The sequence below is a fragment of the Atta colombica genome, unplaced genomic scaffold, assembly GCF_001594045.1.
Source record: "Atta colombica isolate Treedump-2 unplaced genomic scaffold, Acol1.0 scaffold39, whole genome shotgun sequence".
Lineage (NCBI taxonomy): Eukaryota > Metazoa > Arthropoda > Insecta > Hymenoptera > Formicidae > Atta > Atta colombica.
In genome coordinates, this window is record NW_017259498.1 from 1022776 (window position 1) to 1038581 (window position 15806).

At 30.5% G+C, this 15806-nt stretch overlaps 1 pseudogene; it reads left to right on the forward strand.

Annotated features, from left to right (window-relative positions):
* LOC108691088 overlaps window positions 1–15806 on the forward strand; it is a 56923-nt pseudogene that overhangs the window by 24743 nt on the left and 16374 nt on the right.

Sequence of the window (15806 nt, forward strand, 5' to 3'; positions counted from 1 at the left end):
AAATTTTATAAATATAAAATCACATAATATGATCAATATTAGATCGATGTTAATATTAACATAGTATTAATGTGAAAGACAAAATTAATCCGCAATATAATAACCCGATGAGCATTTTTTATAGTTCTATTATCCATTTTCCCGAAATAGACAGATAACAGCACTATTAAATTCAATATGTCAAATTGTACCCAATTTAAGGTTTATTTTTAATTATTTCTGTAAATTATTACTTCTTCTATTCAATAGTCGTCAATTTAATTGAAAAAATGAAGTTAACAATTTAACTAAAAAAAATATAAATGTTAATAAAATTTAATTAAATATTTAAGTGTATTTAATAAGTGTATTTACATAAATGTATTTACATTAATATGATGTTATTTATTTTGAAACTGATAAATTGATCATAGAAATGAATTGATTTACATTTTGATGTACATAGTTAATGACACATACACAATAAAATATTATTTTTTAAATCTTATTTTATTAAATGTTATTTTTTTAACTCAAGGAACTAAGTTACCATTATTTCTTCTGCACATATTTAACAGTGAGATACAATCGCATCCTAGCATTGACGGCGTGATATTAAGTGAGAGTGCCATTCTCCATCGAAATCTTTCCGAAAACAACGGAAGGGAAGACGATTATTGGGGATGCTCGGTGACATACCGCGAAGGTACCTCTCTAAGATGAGTATCTGAGGTTCGGTTGAAGTGGGGTTCTGAGACTTCCATTAACAATGAGGGTAGAGAGTTTGGTAGATAGAGGGTTTGAATTCCAAAGGGTGACAAAGGCGGACGAGGGAGAACGACCGATGCGACGTGCGATGAAGAGAAACTGTCCCTCGTTGTTGCTTTCGATAATTTGGGAGTCTAATGTTTCGCCTCTTCGGCATTCGGGAGAAGCGTTTTGAGGATCCGGGACAAGAGAGAAGAAAGGCTGAAACAGGGCGGGAAGACGTGTAAAAGGAGCGAGAGAGAAAACAAATTGACACCTGCATGCGAGAATGGAATCTAGGGGCTGCGACCGGAACGAAAGCACCGCCGGAGGTGATGGTGAGACGATTGAATAATGCAGACGAGAAGTGAGGAATCTGCTTAAAAGTCCTATCATTCAGTCTGCATTCTCCAACTATTCTTTGCTGCCCACGGAAAAGAAGTCAGCCGACAATATTATCAGATAGTATTATGAGTAGCTCCAAGTTAAGATGTAATAAAAATTCTAAGCAGGTCTTACAGTGACGTCCCGCAGAACACAGATTAACAATAACATTACAGCAATGTTTACAGTTTCCTGCTGAACAATATTACATGTCTGTTATATTATATTTATACTATTGAATAGGAAAGTAGAACATTGATGTAATGTTACTGTTAAGTTCTGCGAGATGTGTAATTTACGATGTGTTGTCAAATTGGAAATACATGCCGCTTAATCATTTTTTCTATTTAAAATTTAAATAGATATTTATTTACATCACCTAAATAAACGTTGTTCCTTCACATGCCGATTATGGTATTATGAAGAATATTATTAAGGTCTCGATGATTTAAAGGCTTAGAACGTTCATCTGGAATGCAAAAAGATCCGAGTTCGATTCCCAACCGAGATATTTTTCGCAATAAGAATTAATTATTTATAAATTTTAATATGTCATTAGCATTATTAAGATCGTTCCTACATGTGAAAAAAGCATCAAATTGTTAAACAGTCAATTTAATTCATAGTATTACTTCGATAGTTTCATAGAATTAGAATTATTTCAAGAAAAATTATTTCGACACGTATTTTGAAGAACTACTTACGTCGTATATAAATTCACACAGAATCATACAAAGCATTTATGATCCAGTTAAACCAATTAAGGCATTGATTTCTATAGATGTGTTATCTCACACACACACACACACACACACACACACGATTCTATAAGATTTTGTATATTGTTAAAATTTAAATATTGAAGTAACTTTTTAAGTATTTACAGCACACGATTTATTTTTTATAGAAACATAAAGAACATTTCTTGATACTATCATGATATTATTAAAAATTATCTGATAACATTTCCTCAGGATTTGATAAAAGATAATTCATTACGATTTGAGGAAATATAAATAGGTACATAACTGAATCTATAATACTTATAATTATTGTGGAGAAATTCCCTCCTCCATTATCACATACAATATTATTATACATAAATACATATATCAAGAAGCTTTTTGAATCTTCTTTTTACAAGTGATCATTTACAGTTATATCGATCATTACTGTTTTAGAAGTTATTTCCTAGTTGTTAATTTTCTCATTTGTATGATGTAAATAGATTCTCGCAGTGAATAAATCTTGCTTAAGTATCTATGCTATTCTTTTAAAAGACGAGTTACTATCTCTACAGTTTATTGTGCAAGTAGAGATTCATTAGCGCTGTCGTAATATATTATGCTGATATCACGAAACATCTCATTTCGAGATACGGCACTTTTACTCAGATCCGAAGTAGAATTCCACGAGATTTATTTTGACGGGTTGTTGCTTGATCTCACTTGAGACATCAGTCTTTCTAAGCCTATTACCCTTTAATACCATTCCTTATTTCTTTTGACTGTGATCGTCTCGTGAACCCGTCGGCGTTAACATATAAACGACGAAATCCGATGACGGCTCCACATATCATAATTTGCTACCATTTTGCATTGAAAATAGCTTTTGGATGATGTACGCACGCGAATCGGTTTATCTCGAGAACGTATTCACATTTGGAAAACGATTCTGACTGCCATACGACACAATATAATGATAAGTAAATCTGCGATTTAACCCGCTGTTATGTAACGAGGTGGTAGTGTCGTTTTGTAAATCTTTTCGTTTATATTATTGCATCCGCGCGACGAATAAATGCAGCTCAATTCTTCTCTCAAACACGCGCGAATCAATTTTTTAATATACGAGCTACTAAATCATGATCATCGAAAATCATTATAAAGAATATAGGCTTTAATATTAAGATAGTTAAGTTAGTTTAATATTTATTCAACTAACTCTTCATCTTTTTTTAATTCTAAGAATTAGAAAAAGATAAAGAAGAAATTGAACCAAAATTAAGGTCTACTTCGGTGGAAAGGGATAATAATAAATTATAATTATATATACCGCTTATAGAAAAAAAGTTTTGCTAAAGTATCTAAAAATTTAACTAAATAAAAATTTGAAAATAATTATGCTAAATCATAAAAATATGAGAACGCTCAAATATTGTGACAATCCTTCAAAAAATTTTGACATTCTAACAATCAGTTTGAACGTTCAATATAATTATTTTAATGGTCTAATAAATATTTTTAGATCTATCTCTACCTAAATTTTCAGATACTTCTATAAAATCGTTCTTTTCTCCCTTACTTTAAAAATAAAAGTAAAATATAAACCCAAAAAGCATTTTTCGAATTATTATCATAAATGAGCTGACATTATTATAAATGAGTTAACAATCATCAAAAACAAACTAACTTAATTAAAAAAAAAAAATTATTAAAATTATCACAACTGGAAAAAATGATTTTTTTTTTAAATGCCACACGATAGGAACATCACACTTGCGCGCATACTTATCCCAATTCGATTACTTATGGTATAACTTTCCTAAAACTGAACAAATTGTAAACAATTTCTTTTCTAATCAAAACGCTAACATTAAAGAATATAACGATACTAAATAAGTATTTGTATTTTTATTTAAAAGATTATAAACAATAGAAAAAAACATTAATAAAGTATGCAAAATTATCCGGGTATATTTTACCGAAAAAGCATTGAGTTGTGAAACGAAAATGACAAGAATAACATTTGATCATATTAAGAATATATTCTTTTTGTCGATAATTAATTAGTTAATATTTTGTTTGTAAAATTAAAAAATAGTTTTTTCTTTTCCTAAAAAATTTGATATTTTAAATCGTGTTACTTTTAAAATAAGAGAGCAATATGCACTTTATATATTTTTTGTAATATATAAACAATGTAATACCGACGGAAACTTTTTATTACAAAATACAGAACATAATTAATTAATATAGCTATTTTGTTAATTTATTAATATAATTATACTGTTGCACAATAAAAAATTGGTTTGCGTACCGCGCTTATTCATTCGAAAAATACTGTTAAAAATTCTAAACAAAATTCTAAAAATTATAGAGAATTTCTCAATTTATACCAACAATAAGTCAAACATTTAGCCCACTAAACTGTCTTTGCTGTTTAAAGACGCGTCAAATGAGAGTACGTGCTTAAACGCTCTCGCTCAAGCATAGTAACGTCACGGGCGACCGTCATACATCGTCATCGCGCAAGAGACGCAACGAGCTCGATGCACTCCAACACCTCCTGTAAAATGATGGGCACGAAAGGCGTCGAGGCATTCATTATGCGATGCTCTTGCATACGCGCGTATGAGCGAGTTTATACGCGCGGTCTTGTTTGCGTTGCGCTCAGGGCGAAGGAAATTAAGAGAGACTGGGTCGCAGGTACGCGCGAGGATTACGGGGGCGGAAAACGGTGGAACAGTACATCGTAACCGGGGAGTTTACGGCTGTTTACGGGGGTGTTTACGTAACGTCCGAAATTGAGAAAATCAAGAGGCTCTGTTAGTAGAGCTGTAGAAACGCGCGCCGAGAAAACTGCAGATACTCGATGAAAGGTGACCGACATCGAGGAGTATATCTTGAGAAAATCAAGTGCATCAAACCGAAATCCGTGAATATTTCGTTCTTGACAGAAAACGAGAAAAGCGTTCCTTTTTACCATGGATTCTACAAGTATTGCCGGTAGAAACATCATAGAATATTGACTTCAGCAGCTGCATAAATTAAATGCCATTGGAAAATGAGAAGAACAAATAAAAGATTCAAAGAAACACTCGAAGAAATCTACACAGAAAAAAAATTGTTCAATAACTAGGATACAGTAATTAATAATGGAAATCTGTATTTGGAGAAAGTTGTATCAAAATATTTGTAAGATCTTAAAATATAAAATATAACTATTTTACATTACATTTTATGTAAAAGTATACAGGCACTATTTTTAATATTTCCCGATAAATCTAAGCAAAAATAAATTTTTATTTTTATTTTAAAACATTTTCTGTGTGCATTTTATGTTTATTTTCTTCTATCATACTATATAACGTGATATACATTTGAATAGCTTGTTTTATGTTACACTATACCGATTTACTTTTAAATCGTTTTTAGATTTTGTTTTTTGAAATTTTAATAAAACATTGAATAATAAGTATATTTAAAATTATTTTGTTTTTATCTGAGCAATTTTCCCTTCAATATACAATCTATGAATTAGCTATATTTCATTTGATGAAAACTAGATTACTTAGATTCGCGCGAAACACATAAGTACACATAAATTATCAAAGGCAAATTGAAATTGAAATAGAGGTATAGAATAAATAAGTAATAATACGTTGAATGAGATATCGGAATTGAAACAGCTGCTAGAAGAAAACGATACTGCTGCAGTCGAAAGAAATATCAAGACGCGAAGACAGTACATTGCGTGGATTATCGAGACGATAATGAATGAAGCGCTGAAGAGAAGGTGGAAACGAAGGGTTGGCTCTAGGGTAAAGACAGAAGGGTGCTTCTCGAAGGGCATTTGCGGGGTTGCCTAGCTCGACGATAGAGTTTGAATAATGCAGACTTGCACAACGCTGCTTAAAAGTGATCGGTCCACCTTTCTCCTTCCCCTCCATCCATCCCCTTATCCCTTTATCCTCTCTTTTCACCGATCCCTTTAGAATCTCACTCTCGGTTCGTCTAAGAATACGAACTAAGATTGATTTTGGATTCGATGGGAATTGGGAATAGTGAGCCTGTTACTTTCTAGCAACCTCTCCTTTCCTTCTTTCTTTGCCTTTCATTCTCTCTTGTTTTTCTTCTTCGTTGTGCCGGTCTGATTTTCTTTGCTTTTTCCTATTTCTTCCCGATATACACATGTACACATGCATTTACATAGTCGGATGTAATATATTTTTGTAACTGGAAAAAGCATTGAAGATGCGCTGTATTTACAGTTCCAGTTGAGATTTCTTATCTTATTATATATGTATATGTGTGTATGTGTGTGCGCGCGCGTGTGTTTGTGGGGAGAGGGAGGTGAGAGAGAGAGAGAGAGAGAGAGAGAGAGAGAGAGAGAGAGAGAGAGAGAGAGAGAGAATATGAAAGTCAGATATTAATTTTTGAATTTAAAATAATAGTTATTAATATCATAAGGTTTATATTGCAAGATACACGTCGGTGATGATTAGTTGACGATCTCGCTTTGTGTAATTTACAATTTTATTTAATATTTATTGTATACTATTTATTACTTTTGCAACGTATTTTCGTTTTTCTCGCGTTGCATTTAAGAATTGTACAATAGATATTAACATTTTCATCGTCGCATTCATTTCGCATTCGCGGCTATCACTCGCTTTCACGCTCAATTTACATATTTCGCTGCGTCTGTAATCACCGCCGGCACCGATGGAATTATGGAAAGGACATCCTTTGTGGACGTGACCATATATAAAAGCCTGGTCTCTGGGCGAGATTTATCCTGTCGACGATCAACCCTCCCAGGGGAGTATAAAAGTGCCAAATTAGAGTGGTACAGCGTACTGGGCCAGTGCCGTGCCTATATAGGGCACGGTGAAAGCCCGCATTGCGGAATGAGAGATCGCCTATCGGAGCTATCACTGTTCCCCTACCCTTCACGATGCCAATTTGTGAGAGATCGCAATTCTCAATGATGCAAGAACATGCGAATCGGAAATGATCATTTAAATTCTCATTTTAATTTAGTCCTCATAGAACTCATTACGTCCTATGATTATGTCTAATAATTGACGTATATCGTTTAATTGATTATGTATATTATGTTCTCGACATTACATTTTCTTCTTGATTATCATTCTCTTCTCTCACTTTGCGCTTTCGAAAAGTTCTACCAGCGCGGCGAGTAGAAACAGTAGAAGTTTAGTTTACAACAAAAATATCTTCAATCCATAGTATATTTATCAGACTGCAATATATATATACTCTGAAGATTTGCCGTTCCATGATTATTTAAAATCAAGTTTTGTCAGTACATTCCATCTTTTGCTCATTTATTATTAGTGCTGTGTTACTTAAGATTGAGTTGCATCACTGAAATAATACGTCTTTCTTTAATTTTAAAAGAATAATCTTTTCCTTGCATACACAAATATGCCTTAGAGACTTATACAAAATTATGTGCTTTAAGATAAAGTATGTTGCGAAGAAGTATCGTTGAGAACTTGATTGAAATTTTTAAAATGTTTAACATTCACCGATGTTTACTTATCAGAGAAACTAAAATAGCAGCGAATAAATATATATATTGATATATCGTTGCATCACTGTAACTAACGATGACACTTGGACTGGCTGAAACACCGCATTGCAGACGCTCTTTCGAGACAACGCCGGTATCGGCATTGCCTTTTTTCTATTTATAGAGATCCCAGCAAACAGATATATCTTAAACATGTAACTCGTACATAATTTTAATGTTTTGACTCGTAACAGTTATGTTAAAAGTAACATGAATTTAAAAGTAACATGAAGAATGTTTGCTTAAATTTGTCGTCTCAAATTTTACATAAAGTACTTTTACATAAAATTATATAATAGTGATATGATTTAAAATGACGACAGAGTTGATATATAACAATCATGTATTGAGATGAAATGCACGTAACATTCATGCAATGCAAAATTTGTCATTGTGACATTACAAATGGATGAAATTGTTATTTATTTATTACTTATTGACATTGATCTGATTTCTTTGATTTGAAGAAGTTGTTTGATTTTTTTCTTGCTATTAGAATTAAAAAAATAGTTTAAATAGTTTTGCAACGTTTTTTAAATGAAAGAAATATATTTTTAATACGTAACAATAAATTTTTTTTTAAATAAAAACTATTTTTTATATAATAAAAAGATTACGGTTTTATCTTAACAAAAAAGTAATTTTTTGTTATTTTCTTTTATTTTTTTAGTCATTCAATTTATTATTTACTATTTCGCATACCTATATTCTTGTCTTATTAATTATAATTAATTATTAAAAAATGTATCACATCGCCGTCAAGATTTGAATCCATGGTTCCCTAGAACGGTAGCTTAATAACATTTACGCTGAGTTAATCGCATGTTTGTGATCGAGTCGTTGCTAACATTACTTATACCCTTATTGTTTATATCATTTCTACATTAATTTCATGTCTCTGCTGATGATTTAATATTTGAGGAGATTACATGGAAATGAAATAATATATATAATAGCCGGTATTTATTCACTTATTGTTAATTAGGAAATGATAATAATCTATCCATATTAAATACTTATCTTTTATATTTTTATATTTATAAAAATCGACATAACAATCGAATATATTATTATTTAACTGCATATATATATATATATTTCATATATATATCACATATATATATATATATAAATAAATATATTTAACTAATAAATATATTTAACTGATAGCATAATAGAAGCAACTATATAGAATCTATGTTTTGAATACTTTATTTGCTAAATTATAATTATTTTAATTATTGCTTTATTGACGAATAATTTGTAATAATACTTATTACAAATCGATTGTTTCCTTTATTACATTTATTCCTTGATTTGTTTGTGTAACAAATTCTCACTTCTCTCAATTCTTTAAACAAATGTAATCACTGTGAAAAAATGACGTATAATTTATAAAATTAAATTACATCGTAGTGATGTAATTTTATAAGAAAGTGTAATCTCATAATTTTAGTGATGTAACTGTTATAGAGTTATAGTTCATTCCTGCAGATGTAACGAAAACACATATAATTTACAATAATTTTCTTTTTCCATTTTTATGACTTTGTACTGTAAATGTATAATATTTTGTATTTTGTCTCATTCATAAAATGGTACATAGATGTAATTTAATTACATTTAATTTACATAATTATATTATATGCTAAATATATAACAAAGACATGTAACAAAAGACATATTTATATCAGAATATCTCATTTACGCCATAAAGTTGTCTTGTTATAAAACAGAGACGTGAATAATGACAAAAAATTATATAATAGTGCTAAGTCATATTTGCTAGGGATATTATTTATATTCATGTGAAATTTGCAAAACTTTATAAGGTTTTTTAAAAGTATTTTCAAATCAAATTTGATTACTCCGCAAGTCCCTACTCTTATTCTAAATCTTTACATGCCATATTTTTTTTATTATTTGTTTCTGTTTATTATTATATTCCTTATTATATTCCTTATTATTTTTTCGGCGATATGATTTATATTGACATTACAAATACATTTGGCTGTATAAAAGTGAAACTAATTTAACTTAAACGATCTCGCTTATAATAATGTAGGTTTTTTTAATAAAAAGAAATAGTGTACGAGTGATAGTTTCTACGAGATCATCCTTACTTTGTCGCGACTTGATCATAGGAGCGCAACTTTGATTACAGGTGAAAATCGTCGTGTCTGTGAATCGACGGCGTGGCGAAGATAAATGAAATAACGGACGGTGGTCTGCATTTTGAAAGTGATTCGTGCAGCGTACAGCAACGCTACACCGGAGCGACTCCCGCGAGATCGATGCGTCAATAATTTCCTACGACGATCGTAGCTCGTTCGACTCACCAACATTATTCATCGTGCAGAATTTCGAATAAAACAACCAATTGTGGAATCACGTTAAAAGCTTTCTAGCTTTTTTGCCAAAACGATCCCACGTTTCCTTCTTGGCTGCTGTTCGTATGTCTATTCTTTTGTTTCTCTCTCTCTCTCTCTCTCTCTCTCTCTCTCTCTCTTCTTCTTCTTCTTCTTCTTCTTCCTCTTTCTTTCCTTATCGTCATTCTACCCTTTTGCCTTCCATCCACTCTTTCGCTCTTATCCATCACTTTAATCTTCTATAGTCCAACATTTTCTCCGTGAAAAGCGCTAGCATGAGCGCAACGAAAGGGATAGTGAAAGAAGAGTAAACGGATGAAACAGAAAGAAGCACGTGGTAGTAAATTTCACCACAGTTCATGAAGAGTGCCCGCAATCGTTAACGGTAACACATCGAAATACTCTCTCGTTCTTTTCGTATAGTGCAACAAGAACTAACAGGACGTAGATAAGCGAGAGGAAGGGCTAGAATTCTCGGATAAAAAGGATTAATTACTCCCTTCATCGTTATCCCTTTTTACGGGAAAAAGCCGATACAACGGCTCATTATCAGAGACTTTAGATAAAAAACGAGCACAAATTGAGGTGAGATCGATGGAAAGAAATATTGTCGCTCATATCGCACACTATTCCGAGAGGGAATACGTTAACGATTCGTGCTTGATATAATCTTCTATAAATTTAAAAATTTTTAGCTCGCACATACGGATGTTAACTGCCTTGAACATGGAAAAAGTGTGAGAAATGTGAATTAGATACAATACATTTCCATATTAATACAGTCATTCATTCCGTTACAATAAATATGATATTATTTATGCTCTAGCTTAATTTACTTTGAAAATATGAAATTATATCATTTACTTTTAGTATTTAATTTAAATATTTTTAGATAAATGTACATTTATATTTTTAAATACATATTGACACAAATTTACCTAAAAGTGATAGAATAATATATCCTACATGTAACACATATCATGTATTGATAAAATCCAACCTTTCTCTTAATATTAAGTTTTCGCGTTTCGTATCTATAATCTCTTCGGAGATCGAAATTAGCGCCCGCAGACTATCGATCGCCTATTATAAAACATCGGGACAGTGAATTCTTATCACGATGCGTGTGATGGCTCTGAGACCCGTGGCGATAATGAATTTTGGAAATCCGATTCATAATCAAACAAAACGGCAAAAACGTAAACTAAAAATCCTAACAATCGTTGGTGTAGCTGGTCAAATTTTTATCATGTTTATTTGCGAATTTACTGGCCAGGATGAGCCGATCAATGCGCATAGGCGTCACGGCGTCTGAAGCGCGTTTTATGTTGCAGAGAGAGAACCATTATAGATGCCGATTACTGCTAGTAGTCGACTCGGACACATTTACGAGCGAAATAAAAGTCTGACAATAGGAGACAGAAGGTTGCAATGAGGGGAAAGGAGGAGAGGTTCAATGACATAGCGTTAGCAGATAAATCAAGCCTGTAGAATAATGTCTTGTAGACAAACCGTCGTTATAGAAAAAAATCATTATAAATATGCATTGAGATAATTGAGATCGTGAAAATGAGTGTATTAATGACTAATGTATATTTTAGATGAGTAAAAGTAGGCTCTCTTAGTAGATGTAGAACCTATTTTCAATATGCGAAATGATTTTTTCAATTTAAAAATTAATATCAGTTATTTAATTAAACTTTTTTATCTTCTTTATATGTTCATATTTTAGGTATTGATAATTACTGATTTTTATCTTTTCAGAACGGTGGTTGGGGAGAATGGTCACCATGGTCGAAGTGGTCGACATGTACAAGGTAAGACATTAATTATAAAACGATGTCAAATGAAATTTATTGAGACACATCTTTAAATTAATTGTAAGATATGCCTCAATAAATTTCATTTTAATTACGATTATAAACTTTCTTTAATTATTTGTCTCTTTACAACTAAATACGAGTTACGGAAATTCCCAAATGACATTTTTACATACTATAATTTCATGTTCAATTCAAGAAGACACTATATAGTAAAAAACATTTTATATGTGTTAAAGCTAGTTTTTATTACAATTTTTTAATTTTTAACATATTCGAGTATTAATATAATATAATGTGATTATATTATATGAATATTTTGTGTTAAATTGATATTTAACATTTTTTTAGTATTAAAGTAACACATTTGAGAATAAGTGAACAAAATAACATAAAAATGATAGTTTCGAAATTCTGAGATAAATTCTGAGATTAATAAATAAAAGATGAAAGATGAAAATATGTTAATTTAATACATGAATGTTAATTTTACTAAAGAAATACACGTACTTCCACAATTTGTTTTCAAATTATATCAAAGTATTACATTTTTGTATTCATTTTTACATAATGTTACTTTCTAATATTCATCTTTTGTGTTAAATTAACACAAAAATTTGAGAGAACCGTTGCGGGCATATAAAATATTTTAAATTTAATATAAATTTTTCAACTGTATAAAAAAATGATTCTCATTTAAGAATTTCCATCTCACTATCCAATATTTGCTTCATGATAACATGTCTTGTAGTAATATGCATATACGAGACAAAAGTTTTTATTTCTCGATGAAGAAATCATATTCCAGAATAAACTTTACAACACGGAAAATAGCACCCGGCGCACACATATTGTTCGATAGTCATGCGACAAAAGGGCGATCTTGGCGGTGGCCTCGACTCCTCCGCATGCAAGGCATGATCCAATCCTCGCGATTTCTCATCGCCTGTTTCGTGCGGTTCTAATATTGAGTCCTACTGGTAACACAACCAGAATGTTGAGCGTTCCGGAAACTCATTTTGGCGGCCACTACCGGCAATAAGTTTGTTCTCGACTCACCCCGCTCGTTTTTCAGTTATACAGAAGTGGCCAGAACTAGGAGACGTAGCAATTTATGGCACTTACAACTTGCGAACTGCACTTGGGTCGAGAAAGCTTATTGTGTGATCTACAGCACTCTACTTATTGATGTTTCTACCAACTGCACGTACCTTCGTGCTTTCGTCTCTATTACAATTTCCGATCTCGCCAAATTAATAAGATGTTTAATAATAATAATTATGGATTGCGACTGATGAATATGTCGCGATGAGTTTATTTATTATTAGAGGAAACTATAATAGAATATCGGGCAATGAGAGGCATCAACACAGCGCGGAAATTGACGCACAATAAATTATCAAATAATGTTTACATAATATATAAATATACAATGATTGTATCACTTTATTTGGACGTTTTCGATTTCTTTTCAAACCATCTTCAACAAATTCATAGATATTTTTCATAGATGTCTTGACAAAATATTGCGACAATGTTGAAATTAAATTCTATATGAGACTGAGAATGAGCATATCCCTATCTGGTTGGGAGTTGCCGAAATTTGTGTCCTCGTTAAATAACTAACCTCCGTATTAATAGATCATAATCAGTTATTCCAAACATGGGAAGTCAAATTATAAAAAGGAACGATAACAAGAAATAAAAGACTTAGTTTTTACATTGAGTATATGAAATATAAAATTATGTTATATAGAGAAAAAATAATATAAACAAAACTGATTTAGGAAATTACAAGCATTTAAAATGACGTAATATTATCAATAATATAGTTCATCAGTATTATTTAAACTATGCAATTTGCAAAAGGAAATCATAAGAATTTTATTTTCGCATTCATAGAAGTTTTTAGATTTGGTATAGAAACAAACCATAAATACACGAATTATAAGTTTGTACTTCTTTAATTAGCTAAAATTATGATTTTATTAGTTAATAAAGTGCAATAGTTAGTTTCTGAAAAATAAGGGGGTGTCATTTTAGAAGACCCACTAGGCGACTTTCTTCTACAAATGATAATACCCCCCACAATAAAAAAAATCCATAGTAATATCACAACAAAATCATGGTCAAATGTAAATGCCTGTGATATCTTTTGACATCGTTTACACATCTGTGATAAAAGTTGCACCACTGCTATGATATACAAGGTGTCCTATCTAACTCGACTATTTGAAATACCTCGCTTGGTTTTTACGACAGGAAAAAAGTTCCAGATGAAAAGAAAATACATAGTTTTAAAAAAATATGTATGCAAAATGAATAATGTTTTAAATAAACAACTATGTGTTTTCTTTCCACCAATTGATTCATCTCATTATTCTGTTTATAAAAGTATTAAGGTACAGTTATCAAAAAATTAATAGTTTACAAGTTATTTAACATTTTATATCAATATATGGTAAAATAAAGTAAAATATCTCATAGATTATTGATATTTTGATATTACTACCTTAATATTTCTAAATGCAGAGTATTTAAAAGAATCATGTTAAGGTAAAACCACTAGATGTGAAGTAAGTACTAATTCCAGATCACTTTTTATATTTAAATAATTATAATATTTTTTATTAAAATGGTATATATCACAAGATTCTTTAGCATTTGTTTTATTACTTTCAAGTGTCAATTGAATTTAATTTATTAGGAATAGTACTACATATTTTATTGATGTCGTTACATCGAACTTACATTAAATGTGCGAGATTAACTAACATATTTTTAAAAATTCATTCAAAGTGTGAAGTCATAAGACTAGCCTTATGGCTTTTATAGTAGATAGTAAATAGCATTAGTTTTTATGGAAAAAATCAACGTTATGCTCAATGAAATCAAATATGTCCGCCAGATCAATGTGTTGTTTAATTATTATGTTATAACAATACTTTTATTATATAAATTTATTATAAAAATGTTTAAAAAATTTTGTCAAATTTTACAAATGATGCCATCTCGAAAAGATTTATTTGTTTTAAATATCAAAATAAAATATAAAATAGGAGAAAGCAAAATGAACGCCCTGAATAAAGTGAATACCTTTTATTTTCGCTTATCTATTTGAGATTGCGCTATGAGCTCTAGCAGTTGAAGGAATGACCAGTGACGCTACAAAAGTATTAAACGACATATGATTGCGTTCGTTTGTTTAATAGAAACATATAAAAAATTGAGTTTTCTTGTGATTTTTTTCTTAAATACATAGTTTAATTATTATCTGTAATTGTTCCTTAATCAGTATGAATGATTTTTTTAGAATTCTGTCTTTAAACGTGTATTTGATGTTAAAATTTTTCACTTGGTACTTCAACTTATTCTAATCTTTTTAAATTTGCATCAGGTAAAGCAAAGCAGATGATCCTCTTTATACTTGGTATATAATTACAACGAAAATTATGGGAATACGGAGGGACAGACGACTTTTCGAGTGTACGAAAGGCGTGTTTATTTACATCTTATTTTTATTTATTTCTTGCCACAATGCAATACGATAATTTGTTTATGACTGATTCAGTGCAATCATTGCATCAAATAAGCTTATGAAGGCTGCACTACATATATAAAGGATTTAATAGCTACTTTTGTGATTTAATAGCTACGATTGCCAAGACTGGTTCTAATTTTTTGAATTTCATTTGCGTTGCTCAAATCAATCAAATGATCCTTCGCTTTATCCAGAGCAAAGCGGATACTTTTTTTTTATGTTTTAACTAAAACGATATATTAGTGTTCAAGTTTTTAATTTTTAAAACTTTATTTTAAAGTTAAGTCCCTTAAGAGAATAAAAATTGTTTCTGATCTCAATTTTAATTGTGTCACTTTTTCTTCTCAACTTTAACATGTCTGCGCTGTCCGAGCTTCCCCTGTCTATACGCAAAAAGTATTGCTATTCACAATTTAACTATCTTTTATTGTTAAACGTTTAATTTTCATCATCATTAATTTTTAATTGTCACTAATTTAAGATAAACTTGAATGTATTAAAATTGTATTATCTACAATTAGATCCTAGAACTAGATGTGGCTCATTAATTATAATTTCATTTTATATATATAAAACGAAATTATAATTAATGAGGATAATAAAAATGATTTGCGAATGCAAATTATTATTATAATTATCATTATATAT